The sequence below is a fragment of the Hippopotamus amphibius genome, chromosome 11, assembly GCF_030028045.1.
Source record: "Hippopotamus amphibius kiboko isolate mHipAmp2 chromosome 11, mHipAmp2.hap2, whole genome shotgun sequence".
Classification (NCBI taxonomy): domain Eukaryota; kingdom Metazoa; phylum Chordata; class Mammalia; order Artiodactyla; family Hippopotamidae; genus Hippopotamus; species Hippopotamus amphibius.
The window spans coordinates 4,805,070-4,826,817 of record NC_080196.1 but is presented as its reverse complement, the minus strand read 5'-3'; the positions used below and the strand labels follow the sequence as shown (position 1 = coordinate 4,826,817).

At 48.6% G+C, this 21,748-nt stretch overlaps 1 protein-coding gene across 7 annotated transcripts in view; it reads right to left on the bottom strand.

Annotated features, from left to right (window-relative positions):
• The window catches only part of RREB1 (ras responsive element binding protein 1), a 167,930-nt gene that overhangs the window by 123,465 nt on the left and 22,717 nt on the right, over positions 1 to 21,748 (bottom strand). For 2 of the 7 annotated variants that reach the window (XM_057698430.1, XM_057698438.1), the window contains exon 1: positions 2,242 to 2,519. The exons of 2 other annotated variants lie outside the window; for them this stretch is intronic. The gene's annotated coding sequence lies outside the window, so the exon portion shown is untranslated. Of the gene's footprint in view, positions 1 to 1,558; positions 1,883 to 2,241; positions 2,520 to 19,793; positions 19,988 to 21,748 lie in introns of those variants that run through there. 3 more of the 7 variants (XM_057698436.1, XM_057698431.1, XM_057698433.1) reach the window with 2 other exon arrangements.

Below are 21,748 nucleotides of genomic sequence, written 5' to 3'. Positions count from 1 at the left end.
TCTTTTCTTTGCAGTTCCCTTGTCTCCACTTTCCACATCAATTAAATTTATTTCAGAATACACTCGCGCGCGCGTGCACACACCACTGCATGCCTAAAAGAAAACGATCTCAGAAATGCAGGATGCACATGAACAACTCAGCCTTTGCAGACATCACCTCAAGTCTCCTCTTCCAGACAGAAATACCTCGCTATTTCCAGCATCCCTATGCAACAGGCAAACTTTATTTCCACTGCCTTTAGAATCTAAAATCTAAACGCTAAAACAAGCACGAGGGTGAGTTTTTCTGCTGATGAGAACCCTCCGGCAGGTTTTTCAGCATACCCCAAAGTTATGTTTTTTATTCACCCTTCTATCTTTCTCCACCACCACCAGCCCCCCCAAAAAAGAAGCCGAAAAAACTCCAAAGTGCCCCGAATGTGTGCTGCCGCTGGCTCTGAAGCCGTGTAGAATTTCGTAATGGAATGTGAACTGCTCGTCCGGATCTGGGCTCACGTTCTATCTTCTAACCAGTGAGGAGCGAGGGAGGGCAAATGTGCTGAGCAAGGAGAAATACTTTCCTCCTCTTTTATAACCCATCGCGGATGCGCCGCGGACGCTGGACGAGCTGCACGCGGCGCCTGTCAACCGGCCCGCCCGCCGGCCGGTCCCCGCGCCCCCGGGTCCCCCCACCCCGCCCCGCCCCGCCCGGAAAGAACAGCGGCCACGCCGAGGAGCGGGCTGGGCCGCCGCGTCCCGCACTCCCGCGCCTCCCGGGCCCGGCGGGCGGCGGGGAGCGGGTCCCCCCCCATCCTCGACGCGACCTTCGGCCGCGTCCAGAACGCGCGCCGCTTCCAGGGAGGGGGCCGGCGACGGGAAGGACCTCCCCGCTCCTTAGCAACCGTGAAGGTCGCAGTTTCCTAAGAGACCGCGAGCGGGGAGGGGGCGCGGGGGGCCGGGCCGAGGCGAGGCGGGGCGGGGGGGTGGGGGGGGCGCGCCCTGGGTCCCCAGACCCTCGACGCCGGCCCTCCCCCCCACCCCGCCCCTGCTCGGCTCTGTGGGCCGGGATGGGAGGAGGCGGCGAAGCCCCACAGCTCGCAAAAAAATTGGTCCAGCGGGCGGCGGACAAAAGTTTCCGAGCGCGCTCCACAGCTGGGCGGCGAAGGGCCCCGGCGGCCGGCCCCGCCTCGGATGCTCCCGGCCTCCTTCCTGTGCTCGTGACGGCGCCGGGCGCCGAGGTCCCCCCCCCCCCACAGCGATGCAGGCTCCGCTCCACACCGATGGCTCCCACGAAAACACGTACACCGCCAACGGAAGGGCAAGGGAACAATGCGCGCGGACGCGACCCCCCCCTCCGCCCAGTCCCCCGGGGGCGGGGGTCGTCGTGACCACCAGCCACGAGCCAGGAACGGCGAGGGCGCAGGGCTGCCCCGCGGCCCCCTCCCGGCCGGCGCCGTCCGCCCGGGAGGATCAAAGTCCGCAGAGCAGGGCGCGGCGGATGCTCCCACCGCGCGGCCCCGCCGGGCACCCCCGAGCCAGCACCCCGGGCGGGCACCCCGCGCGGGCACCCCCCGGATACCTTGCGGCGGCGGGCGGGCGCCGTCATCTCCGCGCTCCTCGGCCCAAGAGGGACTCGAAAGTATGTAGGAGAAAAGTTTCCCCTCCCACATGGGGGGGAGGATGTCGGGGGAGAGAGGGCGGAAGATGGAGAGCAGCGCTGGGAAGATGTTTCTGGCCGGCGGTGCGCGCACCATCCGAGTCCCGGCGGTGCTGGTTAAAAATAAATTCCGCGGCGGGCGCGGCGGCGCGGGTCGGGCCGGATTCCTGCGCTCGGACGGCTAATACGGATGCGCATCAGGTCCTGGCGGCGGGGCGGTGCGGCGGCCGCGGCGGCTCGCGCTGGGAGCTGGTTGGCAGAGCCGGCAGCTCGGGAAGGGGAAAAGGAGCGGAGGAAGGGGAGGAGGAGGAGGAGGAGGAGGGGGAGGAGGAGGAGGAGGAGGAGGAGCGGCCCGGCGCGCAGCCGGAGGGGAGAGGGCTGCCCAGCTCATCCCGGGCCGGCCCCACCGCCCCGAGCGCACGTAGCGCGGCGCTGGGCGCCCGGGTCCTCAGCTCCGGGAAACGCTGAGTTTAAAAAGTACGACGCGCTCTGCAGACTTCACCCTCCCCATCCCCAAAAGTTCTTTAAAAGGTCGCTCCCGCTCAGCCCCAGACATCTCGCTGCCACCCAGGGACCGCGAGCCGGAACCCCGGGCGCGTACTCACGGCCGGGCAGGGCGCTTGGCTCCCAGGCATGATGCGGTGGGGACCGGTGGGCTTCGGGGAGAGAACGAGGAGAGATGCAAACTTGTTCCGGAAAAGGAATCAAAATGGCGTTTCTGGATGTGCAAAGTTCATCAACTCCGCAGTCACTTCCCCTCCTCCTCTCCTCCCTCAGGGAGGGAGGTGGGCGAGGAGCTGGCGACCCCGGCGCCCCAGCCGTCGTCCTGGCCCCCGCCTCGGCCCCCCGCCCCGCTTGCTCGCCCGCACGCCCGGAGACTCGCTCTCCCCCTCTCACCCTGATAAGTAGACACATCACGTGTTGCTCCTGCGAGTCTCCTGGGGACGTGTTACTGAGCGGCGGCGGCGGCGGCGCTCCGGCTGGGGGGGGTGGGGGGGGACCGCGGTACCCGCCGGTCCCCACCGCAGCCCCCGCCCCGATTTTAGCCGGGTGACCGCAGCTCCCATCCCGGGACGGATGGAGGTGCAGTCACCCACCCAACCCCCACCGCAGCCCCAGGTTTGCCCCCACGCCCTCCGCAGGCGCCCCGGGCCAGGGGAGGGCCGGGCCGCCCCGGGGGAAGGGTCTTGGCGGCCGCAGCCGAGTGCGACCTGACCAGCACAGCGATCGCCGGCCGGCCACCTTCTTGGACCACCGCGCCCCCTCCCCTCCAGCCCCTCGCTGCGGGCGACTCCCCGCCCCTGGCTTTCCATCACTTCACTCAGTGGTTTGTTTCACTATTTCAACGCAGGAGGGGGAAAGGCAGCGATGCCTGGGAGGTGCGAGAGGGGCGCCTCGGAGGCCGGGAGGGGGTACCCTGGGGGGTGGGGGGGGTTCTCTGGCCCAGCACCGCCCCTCTTGGTCTCAGAGGCAGATGGGCCGGTAAACCCCACCCGCGCGGTTCTTTCTCCTCGCGGTCCTCGCTCTGCATCCAGGTGGGACAAGCAGACGATGGGGCTGGAGATTAAGGAACTGGCGCTTCACCCCGCCCCCAACTTCGGGCCGTTTCTCGCCCAGGGCCCGTCCTTGTCGCTCTGGGGCTGTCGCCCCGGGAACGTGTTCTCCACCAACTTCAACGCTGACTCGGCTTTTGTCACCTTCCCTTCTCCACGCTCCACAACTGATGCTTAAGCGGGGGCTGCCTTGCCCCCAGGGGGCCGCCACTGTGTCCCCACCCCGCGATGGCACGGCTGATGCTGTGTCATCCACGTCGCCCTCCGAGGCATCAGGGAAGCCACATGCAATATCTCTTTCTCTCAGAGGGCTCCTGTTTCAACTCTGCAAAGCAGGGGCCCTCCTCCGAGCTGCTCGCCATCTCCAGGGCTCCAGCCACCAGCTTCGCCCTGGCTGGGCAGCCCAAGTTATCACCGAGCCCAGAGAAACCAGGCCTGGGGTGTGCTTCCTCCATGAAGCAGCTGACATGTTTCCAACTGTTAATACTTTTCCTACCGAGCTTCTGAAAGGGGCCTGTTGTCAGCCTTTGGAAACATCCTCAGACAGATAAGGGTGATTGTGGTTGTAGAAAACAAACACCACACACCCCAAATTCTAAGGATGACGGGGGCCTCTTAACTAGGTGCAGAGAATGCTACTGCACAATTATGCGTTTGAGGCTTGTTAAGCAAGATGATGTTATACATACGGAAAGCTGGTCACTAGCTACTTACTATGACCTTTGACCCTGTTCCATGCCAGCTCCTCTGAATACACTTGCACACCATACAAAGTTGTAAGCCCAGTCCTGGGCCTTTAATTTTTGACCTTCAGTGCAACTCTGGCTTTCAGGGCTGCAGACAGAAGTGTCTACCTAGGGATGGACTAGATGGATGGGTTCTGGCCAACACAGAACTCCCTGGAACCAAGCAAAAGCAGTGGGACCATTACCTCTTACTTGAGATAATCAGCTGCCCAAGAGGGAACTGATTCAGCTGGTGTTTCTCTGACGTCCAGAGCCATGAAAATTAAGTTTTCAGAACCTGTTACGTTTCCCAGGGTCTACTGTTTACTGAGGAAAACTCAACCCAAAGAAACTTCAGCAGTTGCATTTTTCTAAGCCTCCCCTCCACCCCCACCCCATATCCCCATTCAGGAGTTACCTTTCCTGGCCCCCCCATTCAGTGGTAGGTTTTGAGTAGGAACCATACAACAGTTGGAATTTTGCTTGTAATTTAGCTTATTCTGTAAAATACATTCAAACCTGCAATGCTACATGAATTTTCATGACAAATCACCTTGATAATGTCACCTAGGTAATACTGGCAACCTGTTTAGTTGAGAAAACAGTCTAAAAGTAACTTTTGAAAGTTGACTTCTAAAGATACTGAGTTCTGTGTTCATCTTCTCTAGCTAATTCATAAACTTGGAAGTCAAACAAGCCATCCAAAGGTCTGTTTGTTCATATTACATATAAATATCATTGATCCAACAAATATTTATCAAACATCTAATAGGTAAAAAGAGTCATGCTATCAAAACCATGATGAGATGCCACTTCACACCCACTAGGAGGGCTGTAATAAAAAAGACAGATAATAACAAGTGTGAAGTGGAGAGACGGAACCCTTGCACACTGCTGGTGAAAATGTAAAACGCTCCAGCCACTTTAAACAACAGCTCGACAGTTCCTCCAAATGTTAAGCACAGAGTTACCATCTGACCCAGACACTCCACTCATAGGTACATAACACAAGAAATGAAATCATACATCCACACGGGCACTTGTACAAGAATGTTCATAGCAGCATTACCATCAACTGATGAGTAGATAAGCAAAATGTGGTACATCCACACATGGAGTATTATTCAGTCGTAAAAAAGGAATGAAGTACATACTACAACATGGATCGATTCTGAAAACATACTAAATGAAATAAGCCAGACCCAAAAGGACAAATATTGTCCTGATTCTGTTTATATGAAACGTGTAGAATAGGCAAATCTATGGAGACAGAAAGCAGACTAATAGTTACCTAGAGCTGAGGGTCTAGAGGGAAATAGGGACTGACCACTAATGCGTATGGCATTTCTTTTGGGGGGGGATAAAAATGTCCTAAAATTGATTGTGGCGATGGTTTAATAACTCTGAATAAAAAACAAAAACAAAAACAACAACAAAAAACTGAATACATGAAAACCACTGAAATGTACACTTTAAGTGGGTGAATTGCATACTATGTCAGTTATATCTCAACAAAGCTGACATACATACATATATATACGTATACGAAATTGTGCTAGGTTCTATAGTGGAGAAGTGATACAAAAATGGATAATTTATAATCCATGCCTTAAAAGAGTTTATAGGCGTATCTCTGCATCCATAAGAAATAATCATGAAATGCAAGCCAACATGTAACAAGAATCATTAAATAGGTACAAAATTCAGAGGTTCCAAGAAAAGTGAGCACTTCAAATAAGAGTCATTGGGGAAAGCTTCACAGAGGAGAAAGCAATGGGGTTGAGCCATGGAGAATGGCTAGAAATTACACAGATGGAGTTGTGGATTAGAAACAGCAGATGCAAAGGCACCGGGGCAGCAAGTTATGGGTCCTGTTCAGGGACCTGTAAGGATTCCAGTGTGGCCAGATCACAACACATACGGGAAGAGCAGGTGATGAGAGTGGAAGTCAATGGGCTGAGGCTAGCCCACAGAGAGCCCGGAACACCGTCCATGGACAACCTCAGAGACGAGGGCCTGAACTAGGGCGGGGCAGGGGAGGAATGGAGAACAGATGATCAGAAGCCACTTCACAGGAAGAACTGATAGAAAAGCAGCTGGTGGGCTGGGGATGGGGGGTGAAGAAGTGAGGGCCAAGATGATGCCTGGGTCCCAGCTGGGTGATGGAGAGAACGAATGACTAATGAGAAAGTCAGAGGTAGGAGCCCATTGTAGGTGGAAGGTGACAGAGCAGGTGACATTGAGCTGGAGGTAGAAATAAGGGAACCACAGAGCTATGCCGTGGAAGAGAATCGAGGAGAAAAAGGATGTGGATGTTGGGAGAATGCCCCTGGGATAAAATGACCCAATCTGCTGAATATCACGAGACATGTAGGTGTCCCCTTGCCCCCGACCCTGGAAGAGGAGGGGGCAGGGCGCTCCAGACAGAAGGAGCGGAGAGTAAGCACAAGGGCACAAAGGCGTAAAACAAGGTCAGTTTTCTGAATTGCAAACACCTGACTCTGTGGCTGGAGTAGAGGGAGGAGGGGAGGCTGCCACAGATGGAGCTGGAGAAATGGCCCGTGGGCCGGAGAGCCTAGAGCTCAGTGTACACCTCGCAGCTGACCTGAAAGGACTTAAGGAGGAGGGAGACAGAGCCTCCCTTGTGGGACCATGGAGAAGGGTCTGGAAGACTTGGGATCACAGGGCTAGTTAGGAATTAATAGAAGAGCCCACCTAAGAAATAATAAGGACCCTGTCAGCTGCTGGCTGTAGAGGTGGAGAAGAATGGATTGATGTGAGATGCAATTAGGACACAGTTGCAATAGAATTTGACCCATCTGATGTGGGAGAGAGTAAAAAAATGCTTCTGGAGCACTGACTGTGGGGTGTGGCATCAAATGAAGGAAAACCACTGCAGCATCGGTAGAGTGACAGGCGACAGCGCAGGCGTTAAAGTAAAAGGAGGGGGACAGACAGAGGGACTCGAGGTGGGAGGCGGTGAAGAAGATGGACTCCCCTGGGCTTGGTCCCAGCTGCTTGTGGAGCAAGAAGAGACCTGAAGAAGGTGGCTTCCCGGGTCTCGGTTTGGGACCCTGGATGGGCCTGTGCCCTGTGGGTCTGCGCATTGTTGGGGGTGAGGAGTGGGGGGTGATGTGTGGAAGACAAGAGGAGGCTGGGCCCAGGAATAAGGCCTGGAGAGGCATCTGAGGGGCCGAGAGGACAGGCGGTAAAAGGCTAGAAGCTGACCCCAGGGAAACGCCTGCCAGGAGGTGGATGCAGAGGAGGGGGTGACAAGAGCTCTAGGTCCCTTTCCTCTAAAGAAGCAAACAGCTGGGGTGGGGGCGCTGCCAAAAAAGAAAGGGTGGTCAGTGGTGTTAAATCACAGAGACATCGAGGCAAGTAGCTGAAAAGGGGGTGAGATCTGAGAAGGTAAACTGACTTGAGAGTGGAAGGCAGAGGCCAGGAAGCAAGGGTTAAGGAGTGACTGGCAGAAGAGGAAGTGAAGGCCTGAAGGCCGAGAAGTTAGGTGATAAAAGGAGGGGTGAGAAAGGAAAGTAACAACAGCAACATGACACAGCTTGTAAGTACTGAACACCTACTGTGCTCCAGGCACGGCTATAAGCGCCCCATGTATTTTGTTTAATCCCCTCAGTCCTCCAGCCTGGCCGGTGCCCTTACCACCCCCAGCCTGCAACGGATGGAACCGACGAGAAGTCCCAGGGTCCCCGGGCTGGGCTGGCTGGGATCCGCGGGGCTGAGCTGCACACCCCAGGACCCCACTGCCTTGTTGTCATCACCCCTGCTGTTGTTAGTCGATGGAGAATTAAATAGTTTGCTAAGAAAAAACACCCACTGTCTTGACTAACCTGAATAAAATACTGTTGGCTGGAGTTTGGCAGAAGGGCCACTGTTGTCTGTGCCCTTGTTTAACAAGGATTTCATTGGAAAGGTAAGCGAATGGCCAGCTTTCCATACTGCTAATCTGGTTTATAACCATCCCTCCTGCACTTAAACCTCGGGTACAAACCCCTTTCTGTTCTCCATAGACATTTATGTCAACAGGAAGGGAATGCAGATCCAGAGAGAGAATACAGAACTATGAAACAGAACACAGCTTTTGAAGGAAGGGGTGTGTGTGTGTGTGTGTGTGTGTGTGTGTGTGTGTGTGTGTGTGTCTGCCTGCCTGTCTGTCTGTCTGTCTATGGCAGAGGAGAACTAGTACAGAGATCAGCCTACAGGAGGAGGGAAGGGGAAAAGACAGTAGAAACATAACTACTGCGTCAGGTGGCAGGAGTTCCCATGCGATGGCTTTGACTGTGGACAGCAGCAGGGCAGCAGAGCAAGGGGAGCGGCAGGGGGCTGAAGCTTGAAGCGAGAAGAAGTCAGGAATCGGTGGCAGGAAAGCTCAGCTCTGTGTTAGCCTCAGTGCCGCGGAGCCACGGCGGGGACAAAACACGTGGTAGGGGTTACTGACAGCTGGAAAGTGAAGTGAGCAAACTCCATCACAGGGGGATGACGCCGGAAGGGGCCTGAGGCTGTGAGAACAGGGAGTGGCCAAGGGCCCTGAGGCAGAGGAAGAAAAGCAGGTTCGGTGGCCACGAGGGTGAGGTGACGGGTGAGGGGAGAAAGGGGGTCTTGGGGTGGGAAACAGGGACGGAGACCTCAGGGGAGACAGAGAAGCACGGGACTCTCGTGAGATGGAGAGAAATCCCACTCGTGGGGTCGAGGACACAGAGGAAGGACAGGACACGAGTCCTTGACACGGAGGCTCCTGTCACTGAGAGTGAGGACAGGACGGAGCGCGAGAGGAGGAATGTGAAGTTGGTCACTTGGGCTCTTGTCTAGGAGGCTCTGTAGGTGGCAGGGGTGCAGGTGAGAAGAAGCAGGTGCTGACAGGTGACACCAACGTCAGAGGAGGAATCCCGCATGGGCAAAGCCGTGTCCCCCCAAATTCATATGCTGAAGGCCTAGCCCCCAGCCCCTCAGCATGTGAGAGGTACTGCCGACACAGAGGTCATTAGGTGAAATGAGGTCATATATGTAGGCCCTAGTCCAATAGGCCTGGTGTCCTCATAAGGAGAGGAGATCAGGCCACAGAGACACACAGAGGATGACCAGATGAGGACACAGGGAGGAGGTGGCATCTCCAGCCCAGGAGAGAAACCTCAGAAGGAGCCAACCATGCCAGCACCTTGATCGCCACCTTCCAGGCTCCTGAACTGCAAGAAAACACACTCCTGCTGTTCCAGCCCCCTCGTCCACGGGGCTTAGTTACAGCAGCCTGAGCTGAATGATACAGGAAGGAGGGACCCAAAGACCCAAAGACGATGGGGGGCCTGGTGCGGAAGCAGAGTAGAAAACACGCCAGAGACCCCACGGCCTCCCCGTGAACTGGGAGAACCAGTCTTGTTGAGGAAGGGCTTTGGGAGGAAGTGACATCTCTAAGGACAAAGTTTCCATCGAGGTGCAGAAGTAGAGGCAGTGCTGTGGAGAAGCCCGGGAATTCAAGTTTCCTAGGACAAGGGGTGAACAGCCTCAATGCACGTGGGGTGCCCTGAAAGTCGGGGCCTGTCTTAGCTAATGACTCCTCTACCCCAGCACTCAGCCCAGAGGCTGAGACAGCACAGGGGAAATTGCAGGACGAAGGTCTGCCTAGGATTGGCAAGGAGAGCAGAAGGCTAAGAGGCAGGGGTGAGATGTCATTTCAAATGTCCAAATCCCGTTAGTAATGCAGCCAATTAAATGCTCCGTTTTAGACAAGCCGTGTAGCATCACAGGGATAGGCCACCTTTACACAACTTCCGTCACCCCCAGTACATTATTACTTCAGCTACCCAGATGCCTCGGGGAATGCACGATATCTGGCATTTGACAGTTTTCCCTTTACAGGTTAACCATTTGGAGCAGAAAGTTTTTCTAAAACATATTCTGCACCGCCTCACTTTTTCTTCCTTTTCTGAAAAGTCAGGAAGTTAATATCTGCATAAAATGATATTATTATAAGCTTCAAATCTTTTATTGGATTGTCGAATAAAGATAACTTTTTATAAACAAGATTTATACTAGGCCACAAGATGGTCCCATCTTCAAGAAACGGTTCACCTCAACAGGTATGCACTACCTATTTGCTAGCAACCCCTGGGCCTCCACATGACATTCCTATCTGAGAACTGTGTCTGCTTTTAGTTGTTTTTCCTCCCTCACTATCTGGCTGCGTCTCGTCCCTTCTTTCTGAACTCAGTGTGCCGGCCCGTAGCAACCTCCTCTTCCCTTTCTAACTGATCATTTCTAATCTACGTGGTTAGGAAGCTGGATAACCAAGGTTGTTAGAAATGTGTCCAAACTAAGCATAAAGGACCAGCATCTCCTTTTGCTGCCCAGAAGCCAAAAGGTGCTGATGTCCTGATGCTCAGTTGGGTGTTAGACTGATGCATTGTTAGCATACTTCTAAACTATTAAAGTTGTTTCAACGATATCATAATATCAGGGAAGGTTAAGAAACTCTTTTCAGTCAACCTTTCCTCCATGACATACGTTTATTGCTTATGGAATTTTTAAATGATTTAACTTCACCCCCTCCACAGAAAGGGCCGGTCATCCCTCCTTCTGGCCCGCGGCAGATATTAGAAAAAAACGACTCTATTCTCACCGGATGCAGATTCTTTCTTTCCCTAAAAGATGTACTCAGCGTTCAACATTTGTCTCTTTGTCAGAGAGCGCTCTTTCGTCACAAACCAGAGTACGAATAAATGAAATCAATATTTCTCCAGTAAGTAGTGAGTATGTGCACCTTTGTGGCTTCCCCTGAGGGGGGGCAGAAGCAACGTAAAACTTCTGCAGTTTCCGTTACATTGACCCCCAGACGGTACTTGTCAGTGGAGCCCACCGACGGTGCAGTGATATCTCTGATAACACTGACCCCTGGTCCTCCTGTTCACGGACCAGGTCCCCACGTTCCCAGGTCAAAGGATCAGCGAGTCTTCAACTGTAAAAAGTGCTCCAGAAGCTGCATTACATTACACAACTAGATAGCCATGAAAGATGCTGACCGCTGCAAACACTGAAAACAACGTGTCTATCCTAACAGACAGAGAATGCTCTCTCTTTCCCTCGGGAAGAAAGAAAGTCATATCTGGTGCTTGGGATGATTCTACCCACTGCCTCTGTCTCCTACAAGGCAATGGACTTAGCAATTTCAGGCACTTTTTCATAGGCACACCTCAGCTAAGTAATGGAGTCCATGCTCAAAAAATAAGATATTTTAGCGTGTGTGGGCTGACTTTGTTACTTGTTCATGTGACCACAGAAACTTGACAGCCGTTACTCAACCAGCGATTGGGTGCAGTGATGATGTTCCAGGCTCTGAATACAATACAGCCCACAAGATCCCCGCCCCAGGGGGTCTTACAGGCTAAAGGGTGTTATGTTTTAAGGTCACTCTCTTCAATGTCTCCATCAGAGTCAAGGATTTGAAGCAATCATCTACAGAATCGGATAGACAATATGGGCAACTCAAATTTTAAAACATGAGCTCTCTCCACATCAGATCCATTTCTCTTCTCCACAATTTATCTTTATACTATAGTTGTAAGAGTTCTTCATATTTCCTATGCCTTACAGCCATTCCATTGTGTATCGGGTCATGGTTTATTCCTGAATTGGAACTCAAGTTTCAGGCTTCAACTAAAAGAAGAGCTTTTCTTTCTTCTCCAGTTTCTTAGCAGTTGGACTTTATAAAGCAAGACAAGGACTGCAAATATACTTGGAAGTGGCCCATTACAGTGTGAAGAGCGTGAAGTGGGCAGTCAGACAGCCCTGGGTACCATCCTGGCTCCATCACTCACCAGCTGTCACTAGTACAGGTGTCCAACTCTGGAGAACTTCAGCTCCTTCAACTACAAAACAGATGTCATAACCTCCCGGGCAAAGCCAGGAGGATCAAAAGAGGTGATACGCATGAAGCATTCAAAAAAGGCATCTGGGGGGTTTCCCCGGTGGCGCAGTGGTTAAGAATCTGCCTGCCAGTGCAGGGGACATGGGTTCGATCCCTGGTCCGGGAAGATCCCACATGCTGCAGAGCAACTAAGCCTGTGCGCCGCAACTACGGAAGCCCGCGCACCTAGAGCCCATCTCCACAGCAAGAGAAGCCACCGCAATGAGAAGCCCTCGCACTGCAAAGAAGATAGTCCCCGCTCTTGGCAACTAGAGAAAGCCCATGCACAGCAACAAAGACCCAACGCAGCCAATAGATAAATAGATAAATATTTTTGTAAAAAAAAGGCATCTGGCCCATGGTAGGTACGCAGTAAACTGTGGCTCTTATTATTTATTTTAAAATTTGATGCTTAATATTTACATGTTGCAATCAAACACGCACGTCTTAATCCAATGAAAGTGTTAAGGTTACATCAAGTTCCCTACGTAATCTTTTATTTAAAAAAACAAAACAAAACAGAATAGTCCACATCGAGGTCATTATTTCTTGACTGCTACATGATACTCATCCATTTCTGAGTATGTTTATATAGCTGGATTTATACGCGTGTGCATGTGTATATACAAAAGTACTTAGAAAGCTGCTCAATGTTATTGAAATTATCTTATGATGACAAAAGACAAGATAAAATAACCGAAATACTGAGTTAGAAATTTCCTGCAGCCATTAAAACAATGGCTTTTTTTATAGAAAGAGATAGACCTGAGTGATGTGACTCTCTGATTGGTCAAGTTGGTCCTGTTATTTCAGATGAATTTGGGATAAGTGCTGATTTTCCCATGGTTCCTTCAGAGAGAACCCGACGCACACAGAGTATTTAATATGCCTGACTTGAACAGCTCGTGAGTGGAGCAGGTTTGGAACCCAGGTCCTCCGAGCCTAGAGCCCAAGTGTTTTCTAATGCACTCTCTAGAATGACAGGAAAATCTATATCCTGATCAGGCTGTAAGTCTGTAGTTGCACAGAGAAACAAACTTTCAGTTTTGAAAAAAAAAATAGGAGGGAGGTGAGATAAGTGCATGTAGATATGAAGCAGGCAGTACAGCTGGAACATACCTAACGCAGGTGTGCTCCATCCTATGCCACAGTGCCAATGCAATGCTAGGCTGATCAATGGAACCAAACAGAAAACCTAGAAGAATCTGGTATATGATAAAGATGGCACTTCAGATCAGCAAGGGGAAAAGGGTAGCTGAGTCAACAGAGTTGGAACAACTGAAAAGGAAAAAAAATTCACACCAAATACCAACTTCATACTCACTTTACACCAAAGGCTAAAACCTATTCCAAACAGATTAAAGAATTAAATGTAAAACATACAATGATCAAAGAATCAGAAGAAAACTGTGTAAATATTTGCCTGGTCTCTGCGGAGGGGGGTTTGAAGGGTTTTTAGGGAAAAGGAAGAAACCATAAAGGAAAAGATGCACATTTTCATTTGCATAACAATTTTAAATTTAAATACATTTAAAAAAAATCTATAGGCTAAATGAAAGGGAAATGACAAACTAGGAAAAAAGCATATTTACCAGCAGAGTTGGTAAAGAGCCTCAATATAACAAAAGCCACACTATTAGGTGTATAAGATGTGTTAGCTTTGCACACAATAGCTCAGCCTAATCCAATAAGGGAGATACACTTAGTTCCACTTTTAAAATAAAGAAGTGGAGACAGTGAGTGGCTAAGAAGTAACATACCCCAGGTCTCATAGCCAATAAGTAGCAGAACAGAGATATGAACCTAGAACTCTTTCTGAGTTTCATGCTTTTACTCTTAATTTTTATGCTTTACTGACTCTTACAAGTCAATATAAAAAGAACACCTCAACCGCAAAAGGGACAAAGAATACGAAGAAGCAGCTCACAAAAGAAAACATATAAATACTTAATAAACACGTTTAATGTTCAACATCTATAGTAATGAAAGAAATGCAAATCAAAACTTGTAGTTAAGATTTTTTTCCCCTATCAAATTGGCAAAAAAAAATTTTTAAATTCCAACATGTAATTTTGGCAAAGCTGAGGAAAATAGATATACACTGTTGTGGCAATGATATTGTTTTCAATTATCCTGAAGAGAAATTTGAAAATTTATGTCCTTAAAAATGTGTACTTCTTTCAATCAGCCATTCCACTTCCAAAAAAAGAATTCGAGAAGCTTTTCTAAAGAGATATATACAAGGATATCTGTATAAAGATGGTTGTTATTAGATCACTTGCCATCATGAAAAACTTGAAACAAGCTAAATGTCTCCTAATAGGGCTTTAGTACATAAACGGTAAAATATTCATATGATAGAATAACATATTACCATTAGCAATCATGAAGTCTAAGGCTACTTAAGACTGAAAAATGTTCAAAATATAGTAAGTGAAAAAATTATAAAACTGTATGCATTATTTTTGTTTTTGTGGCTGTCCACATTTTTCGAAATTTCCAGAATGAATATATATTACTTTACACTGGGAAAACGATTATTATTAAAATACATAAACTTGAACCAGAAGAATACCTAGTTTAAGATGCAGAATTTAAATATGATTTCTACTTAAAACTTACATGTTCCAAGTTTTGGTATACATGGGAATTCAAAGTAAGAATCAAAGATAAAAAGGTTCCTGTGGAACCCAAACCAGATATAAAAGCAAGGTACAGATTTCTATATATGAAGAAACTGGTAGTTAGGCCACTAAAGGAAAGATGCCGTCCCCCACCCCACCCCATCCTCAAGGAGGTTAACTGCTTTTCAGTATTCAAATCCATGAGGACTCATGAAGACCTCATACAGAGACAGGTATTTTTGCAGGAAATAATAACCTGTATGTTCAAGACAGGATTGATCCTTAATTTCTATCTTCCTCTTAGGTAACATTAATATTGTAATTTGTAGATAAAGTTGTTCGAATTGTATGAATCTTCCAAGAGAACTGATTTTTTAAAAATATTTCTTGGCTGAGCCGTGCAGCATGTGGGATCTTAGTTCCTCGACCAGGGATTGAAACTTTGCCTCCTGCATTGGAAGCATGGAGCCTTAACCAGTGGACCACCAGGGAAGTCCCTAAGATAACTCATTTTTAATTTAAAAACACTTAAATAGTAAGAACTGAAATATACTTCTCCAACATATAAAGAGTATCCATTTCAACCACAGCCAACTAATATACTTCGTAAGGAAATTATACTTCAAAATGAGAAGCTAGAGGAACTTCTTTAAAAATAAGAACAAAATTCTCCAGGACAGAAAAAAATTATTTAGTATTGTTCAACAAGTTTTTTTGGCCAATGTAATAAGACATGAAACAGATAAAGAGATTTAAATACTGGAAAGAAAAAGTTCATATTATCATTAATTGTTGATAACACTGTGTAAATAGAAGGCCCAAAGTAATAAATGGAAAACTATATTCAAGAGAAATCTAATCAAAGTAGCTATCATTTACTGAGATCCTATATGATCAACACAGCAGTGCTATATTCTCAGAGTCAGGCATCTAGTAAGTAGTAGAGCTGGGATTCAAACCCAAGCCTGATTCATTCCAAAGACTCCAAAGACCGTTCTTTTCAATATGTTATTGCTTTGCTCTGTAAGGGAACAGTTATAACACATGCACACACACACACACACACACACACACACACACACACACACATTTCCTATAAGAAAGCCATAACCATCAAAAAGTACAATAAAAAAAAAAGTGCAATTTAAAAAACCCAAGGGGAGGGGAAGTGGTGGGATGAATTGGGAGATTGGGATTGCCATATATACATTAATATACATAAAATAGATGACTGATACAAAAAACATATCGAATTGTACACTTTAAATATATGCAGTTTATTGTATGTCAAGTATATCTCAATAAAATTCTTTTTAAAAGGAAAAAACAATAAATAAAAAAAAGCATTTAGAAACCAACAAATTCAACAAGGTTTGCGTGTAATCAATAAAAGAAAAAAAAAACCGACCTAGACATAACCTAGGCATAGATATAATAAAAAGTAAAGAGAGATGAAGCAAGATTTAGATAGGCTAAAATTTTATTTTTGAAATGTATATTCTAAATTAATTTATATGTTAACTGCAATTCTGATCAAAACCCCAACTGGACAAAATAGTTTATAGGAAGAAACATAACAAAACAGTTCCCATGTGAGCCTAAAAGAAACAAGCATGTAAGAATAGTAAAGAAAATTTTGCTACAGAACTACAGGAAGAAGGCCTACTAGATATTGAAACAATTATGTCTATAATTAAGAGAGCATGGGAACTGTGCAAGAAAAAAACTAATTAACAGAATAGATTAGAAGTCAGTTTATGATACAAGACAGAATTATTCAGCAACTAGTAATTTTTGGAATATTTGGTTAGCAATACAGGGGAAAATAGGTAAATTCTTACCTCAACCCATACAACCAAATAAATTCCTCGTGAATTAACTAGTTAAATACGGGTATATTTTTAAATCTGAAAAATAAGATAAAAAGAAAATTTGTCATACTCCTAGAGAGAAAAAAAAATGTATCATACCACTGGAGGGGAAAGAAACTTTAAAACTTGAATGCAAATAAGGGATAGACACATACAAAATTAGAAATAAAAGGGACATTAAAAAAAAGACCATAGATAACTTGACAACGTAGAAATATGAAACTTTTCCGTGTCAAAATTAAAACAGCAAAAAATAGACCAGGAAAAACATCAACTTTTTTTTTTTAAATCAAAGAAATATAAATTAATAATCCCAGTAGTTAAAAAAATTTTTTTCTATAAAGTTAGGGGAAAGAAATGCCCAAAGTCCACCAAGATACAACGAAATGAGAGGGTGCTTTCACACGCTGAACAGCTAATGGCACTGTAAATGGGCAAAACCTTTTGGAAAGCTTTATTTACACACTTTATGTACATATTATTACAATCATTTTTTTTAAGTAAGTAAAAAAGACTGGAAAGAAATGTACCAAAATGATAGAGACTGTCAAAGTGATGAGAATGGGTGCTAGTTTTTCTATTTCCCAAATTTTATGTAATTGCATCACTTTATTATCTTATTAATTTAATTAGACATTCTTACCTGCATGAACTTTATGTTATCTCCTCATCTTACAGAATCTCAAAGAATTTTATAAAACCAGAAATCGGGGTTGGAGCCACAATGTTCAAAATCATCTAAGAAGCAATCATTCCACTTAAAACATAAACCTGTGATAAGTAGGTCTTGCATTTTTTCCATTTACCCTGAACACTAATGGTTTGGTGGTAGGTGAGCTTCTTTTTAAAAAAGTAGCGGGAGGAGCAGGATATCTTTGTAAAACTAAAAAATGTGTCAGTGGTGAGTTAGCCTTCCAACGAAAGCACACGCCCCAGCAAACTGATCAAAGTAAGTGCCTCCGCTTCTGCGCACATGCTTGGAAGAAAGATCTTCAAGGAATCCCAACCCACCCCAAAAGGCTACAACCTCCTTCCTCCAGGATGGAGCTAAGAGCAGCCCTGATCACGTGTCTCTTATCTGCAGTTGCCCAAAGAGCCGCAGGGCTTAGCTAGAGCCGACCAGAGCGAGGGCTCAGATCCAGGCCCCAGGCAACCGGGCAGGGTAGGGAGCCTTCTCCTGTCGCCTGTTCCAAGGCACAGAAACACAGCAGGGGGGTTCAGCTCTGCATGCCACCAAACACCAACATTAAAACCACCACTGTCCCAAACCACCATGAGACACTACCTCACACCCATCAGGAGGCCTAGTACCAAAAAAACAGAAAACAGCAATGGTCAGCAAGGATGTGGAGAAAATGGAACCCCTGTGCACTGCCAGTGGGAATGGAACACAGAACAGCCTCTATGGAAAACAGTAAGGCAGTTCCTCAAAAAATTAAAAATAGAATTACCCTATGATCCAGCAATTCCACTTCTGCATCTATACCCCAAGGAATTGAAAGCAGAATCTCAAACATATCTGGACACCCATCATCCACACAAGCTGACAGCCCAGTGTTCACAGATGATGAATGGATCAACAAAACGGGTCTATGTGTACCACGTTATCCAGTCTCAAGAAGGAATGAAGTTCTGGCACAGGCTACAGCATGGAGGAACCTTGAGGACATTACGCTGAGTGAAATAAGCCAGTCACAAAAGGACAGATCCTGGATAATTCTAGTTATAGGACATCCCTAGAATGTCAAATCCCTAGAGACAGAAAGCAGAATGGGGGTTACCAGGGGGTGAGGGAGGGGGATGGGGAGTGAGTGTTTAAAGCAGTTTCTGTGTAGGAAGATGAAAAAGTTCTGAAGATGATGGTGGTGATGGTTGCCCAACAATGTGAATGTACTTACTGCCACTGAACTGTTCATTTAAAAACAGCTAAAATGGTAAATTATACGTAACGTGTGTTTTACCACCATATCTATAAAGACCATTGCCACACGAGTGCTAAAGGCAAGTGACAGTCAGGGACTCTTTGATTGGAGGAGGATCGCCCCTGGGCACATCCCTCATGACACAGCACACACCTGTGGCTGGGGAAGCGGGACGCACACAAGCCAGACCCCGGACAGGTGACCGAGGACAGTGTCATGCTAGCTTCTCAGGCCTCACAGGACTGAGGGGCACACGGGACACTGCAGGAAGCTGAACGCTGGCACCATCAAACGGCACAGCAATTGCCTTATCGCCATCTCCGCAGCTCAGAACTTTTTACAAAAGGCGTTCACAGAGGGGCAAAGTTCTCAGCCCACAGAACTCCCGGGGCTGGGCTCCCTCAGAGCCGGCGGAGTCCTTCCCTGTCCCGCAGAGCCTTCTGGAGGGGCTCCTGGGTGGGGCTGCAGGGGATACCACCACATCAACCATCAGAGACTGAAACGAGGCCAGCCGAGAGGTCTGGTCTGAGGACTTGCTTCAGCCGTCCGAGCGCCATGCTTGGGGATTATCTTGAGAAAGTCATTTAGCCACAGTCAGACATGTCAGCTGGGAACTTGCCTACTTTAAGTCACCTGTCCCCAAGCCGGGGTCCCATTCAGCGCCTCCCGCATTGTTCGCTGGACAAAGATCCAAGCACACTTTTCTTTTTAAAACCCGGTCCAGTGGCTCTGTCTTCAGTCTTCTAAAGACTCTTTGGCCACCTACTGGATTTTTTCAGTGTGAGGGCTGGGCAGAAAAAGAGCGACGCACTGCCCTTGTTCAAAGGAAAGGGAGGAGGGTCCAGACTAGAAGCTAGTCAGACTTTACCATTAAGCACCCACGGGGATTTGCAAGAGAATAGCTCAGACACAGCCTGTACTGCCTTCCTCTCAAGGAAAAAGCCAATTACTCCTCCTACCTAAGGAGCTGAGCAGGACGGTGGCACCTAAAATCTCCTCTGACATCTTTATCTTGGGCACAAGGAGGGAAACAGAAAAGGTGACAAAAATTCAAGTCCCTGGGCTGATTTTTTTTCTGAGTTACCAGGAGGAAAAAGGTTGAAATGGCTCGCCAGTTTTTTTCACATATAAAAAAGGATTATCAGCTACTTTCACTTTCTCACGAACGGCTCTAGTCTTCTAAATGAGTCCCGTGTAAGGCGTTTAGGGTAAACCAGAGTCATTTGATTAATAGAGAAAGAGATGTTGAAAAAAAAAACAGCCCCCCCGCCCCGCCTTTTTCTTTTTAAACACGAGCATTCTGTCAGAGTGGCCCTTGAGATCAGAGAGCAAAGTTAGAAAAAAAAAAAAAAAATCCAAGTGAGGACTCATTCAGGAAGGGCACACTGAAAGTGAAAGATTCATTGATGAGTTTCTAGCTCTCAGACCGTGCGGCAGAGGAGAAGCAGGTTCAAGGTGGAAGCTGAGAAAGGCTGGGCTGCGTGAGAAGCAGTGGGGTCCCCGGGCTGTGCCGGGAACGGCTGAGCTGTTCCAGCAAGCTTGCTCACAGTTGTGTAGAACAGGGTCCAAAAATGGCAACTTCTCAAAGCCGCGTCAGGGCCGCAGAGGCGCTGGCAGGCAGGGCCCGCTCCCCAGGTGCTCCTCCTGGCAGGTGGTGCTGCCTCGGAGGAGGAGGCCTGCAGAGCTGGTTTCAGACGCATTCGGTCCCCGGGGCGGGGGGGGGGGGGGGGGGGGGGAGGATCTCGGGGCCTGGCGGGTCTCGTACATGCACATGCACACGCAACTCCCAGTCCTCATGCACAGAGGAGACTAGGGTCAGAGAGTGACCGGCTGCAGGTCCACAGCTACATGAGGCTGGGACTTGCATTCGGGGCCCCTCCCCCGGCTCCCAGAGCTGAGTATTCTCACTTCTTGAAATCTGAAAGCCCTCCCGGGCGCTCACAGCAGCCAGAAGGCACTTGACAAGGCCACGTGGCCGTGCAGGCACCACCAGCAGCTGCTGCGTCATCCGGAGGCGGGGCCCGGATGCAGATTCCCCAGTGGTCTGACGGCAGCCTGTCCGGCGGTAAGAGAAGTCGGGGAGAGAGAAGGCACCTCGGCGGCCAGCAGGCTGGGGTGCAAACACATGCAGATCTTTCCCCTGCCCCAGTCTCCTCCTGCCTCCCCTCTGCCTCCGGCCTCTCTAAGTTCTCCGGGTGACGCACGTTGCTGGGAGCACGGCAGCATGCCGTGGAGTGCCTGCCTGTGAGGATACCCCACAGCTTTACTGCTTTAATGCTGATTGTAGTGAGTTTCAGAACCACAGAAGCTTGCATGGAAACAGGTCTGGATCATGAAGCTGGGTACAAACGAAAGTTACACATGTCCCGAGAGCCCTGACTCCATCTTGAGCCACGTAGTTTGCCTACAGGATGGCGTTTCACCTTTGCCACCGCCCCTGGAGGCAGATGTATGCTCCCACGGTGCAGAAGGAGGGTTAGCAGGGGTTGAATCTCCCAAGGTCAGAGTCAGCCTGTCTCGCTCCCAAGTCCCTGCTTTATCACTGCTGTTCCCGAAATCATTCCAGTGGGCTCCCTCTCACTAGCTTGTCCTCTACTTGAAATAAGGATTTGGACTCTCTTCAAAGGGGCGGAGGTTAAAACTGAGCAACAAATTGAACTTGCTCTGTTCAGACACCTCTGAAGTGCCCTGCTTTGCTGAAGGCCACTCACCCTGTCTGCGTGCCTTGCCTTGAGGACAGGAAGTGAGAGGACTACAAAATGCCTGGTGTGGCCAGGGAGAAGCTGGGAACCCATCTTCTGAGATGCCAGCTGAAAACACCCTCAGCTGGAAAGACCCACCTGGAATGGCTCTTCTTTCTTTCCCCAAAGGCAAAAAACCAAGACATGGAGAAAGCTGGGGAAGGGCCCTGATTTAACCCACAGTGGAAAGAGTTACCAGCAGGTTGGAGAACCACTATTCTGAGCACAGAAGTACTGTTTTCCAGCTGCACCACAAGTGCACCAAAGCTCCACCAAGATAACAGGACAAAGGTTAAGGACGGTTGATGAGCTGGCCAAGAGATGGAGGCTGAGACAGCTGCGGCTCTACAGTGCTGCGAGGAGCAGGCCCGGGAAAGGAGAGGAATGTGAGAAGTCCTTGCACAATGAGAGCTACCTAAAGCAAGTCGTTTTTCAAGAGAAGAAACCACCCAGAGGAAACTGGTCGAAATGCATGTTTTGAATTCAGAGAGATGATCAATGGTTATTTCCCATGCATGGCCAACCGTGGCCTCTGCAGGCTTCGCCGGCTGCACGAATGGTGGGTGTTTCAAATTATAGAGCGACAAGAGGGTAGTTAAAATGCAACTTGAAAATCTGGCCGGCAGAGGCCCTGATTCAATCCTGAAATGAAGACTATTTGTGGGTGTGTATGCATGCGTGCTCTCCATTAGAAGAGACTTATTTCCAGTTCCTGAGGCCTCTGAAAGCTTCCAGAATCGTGCACAGGGTTTTAGACTGCT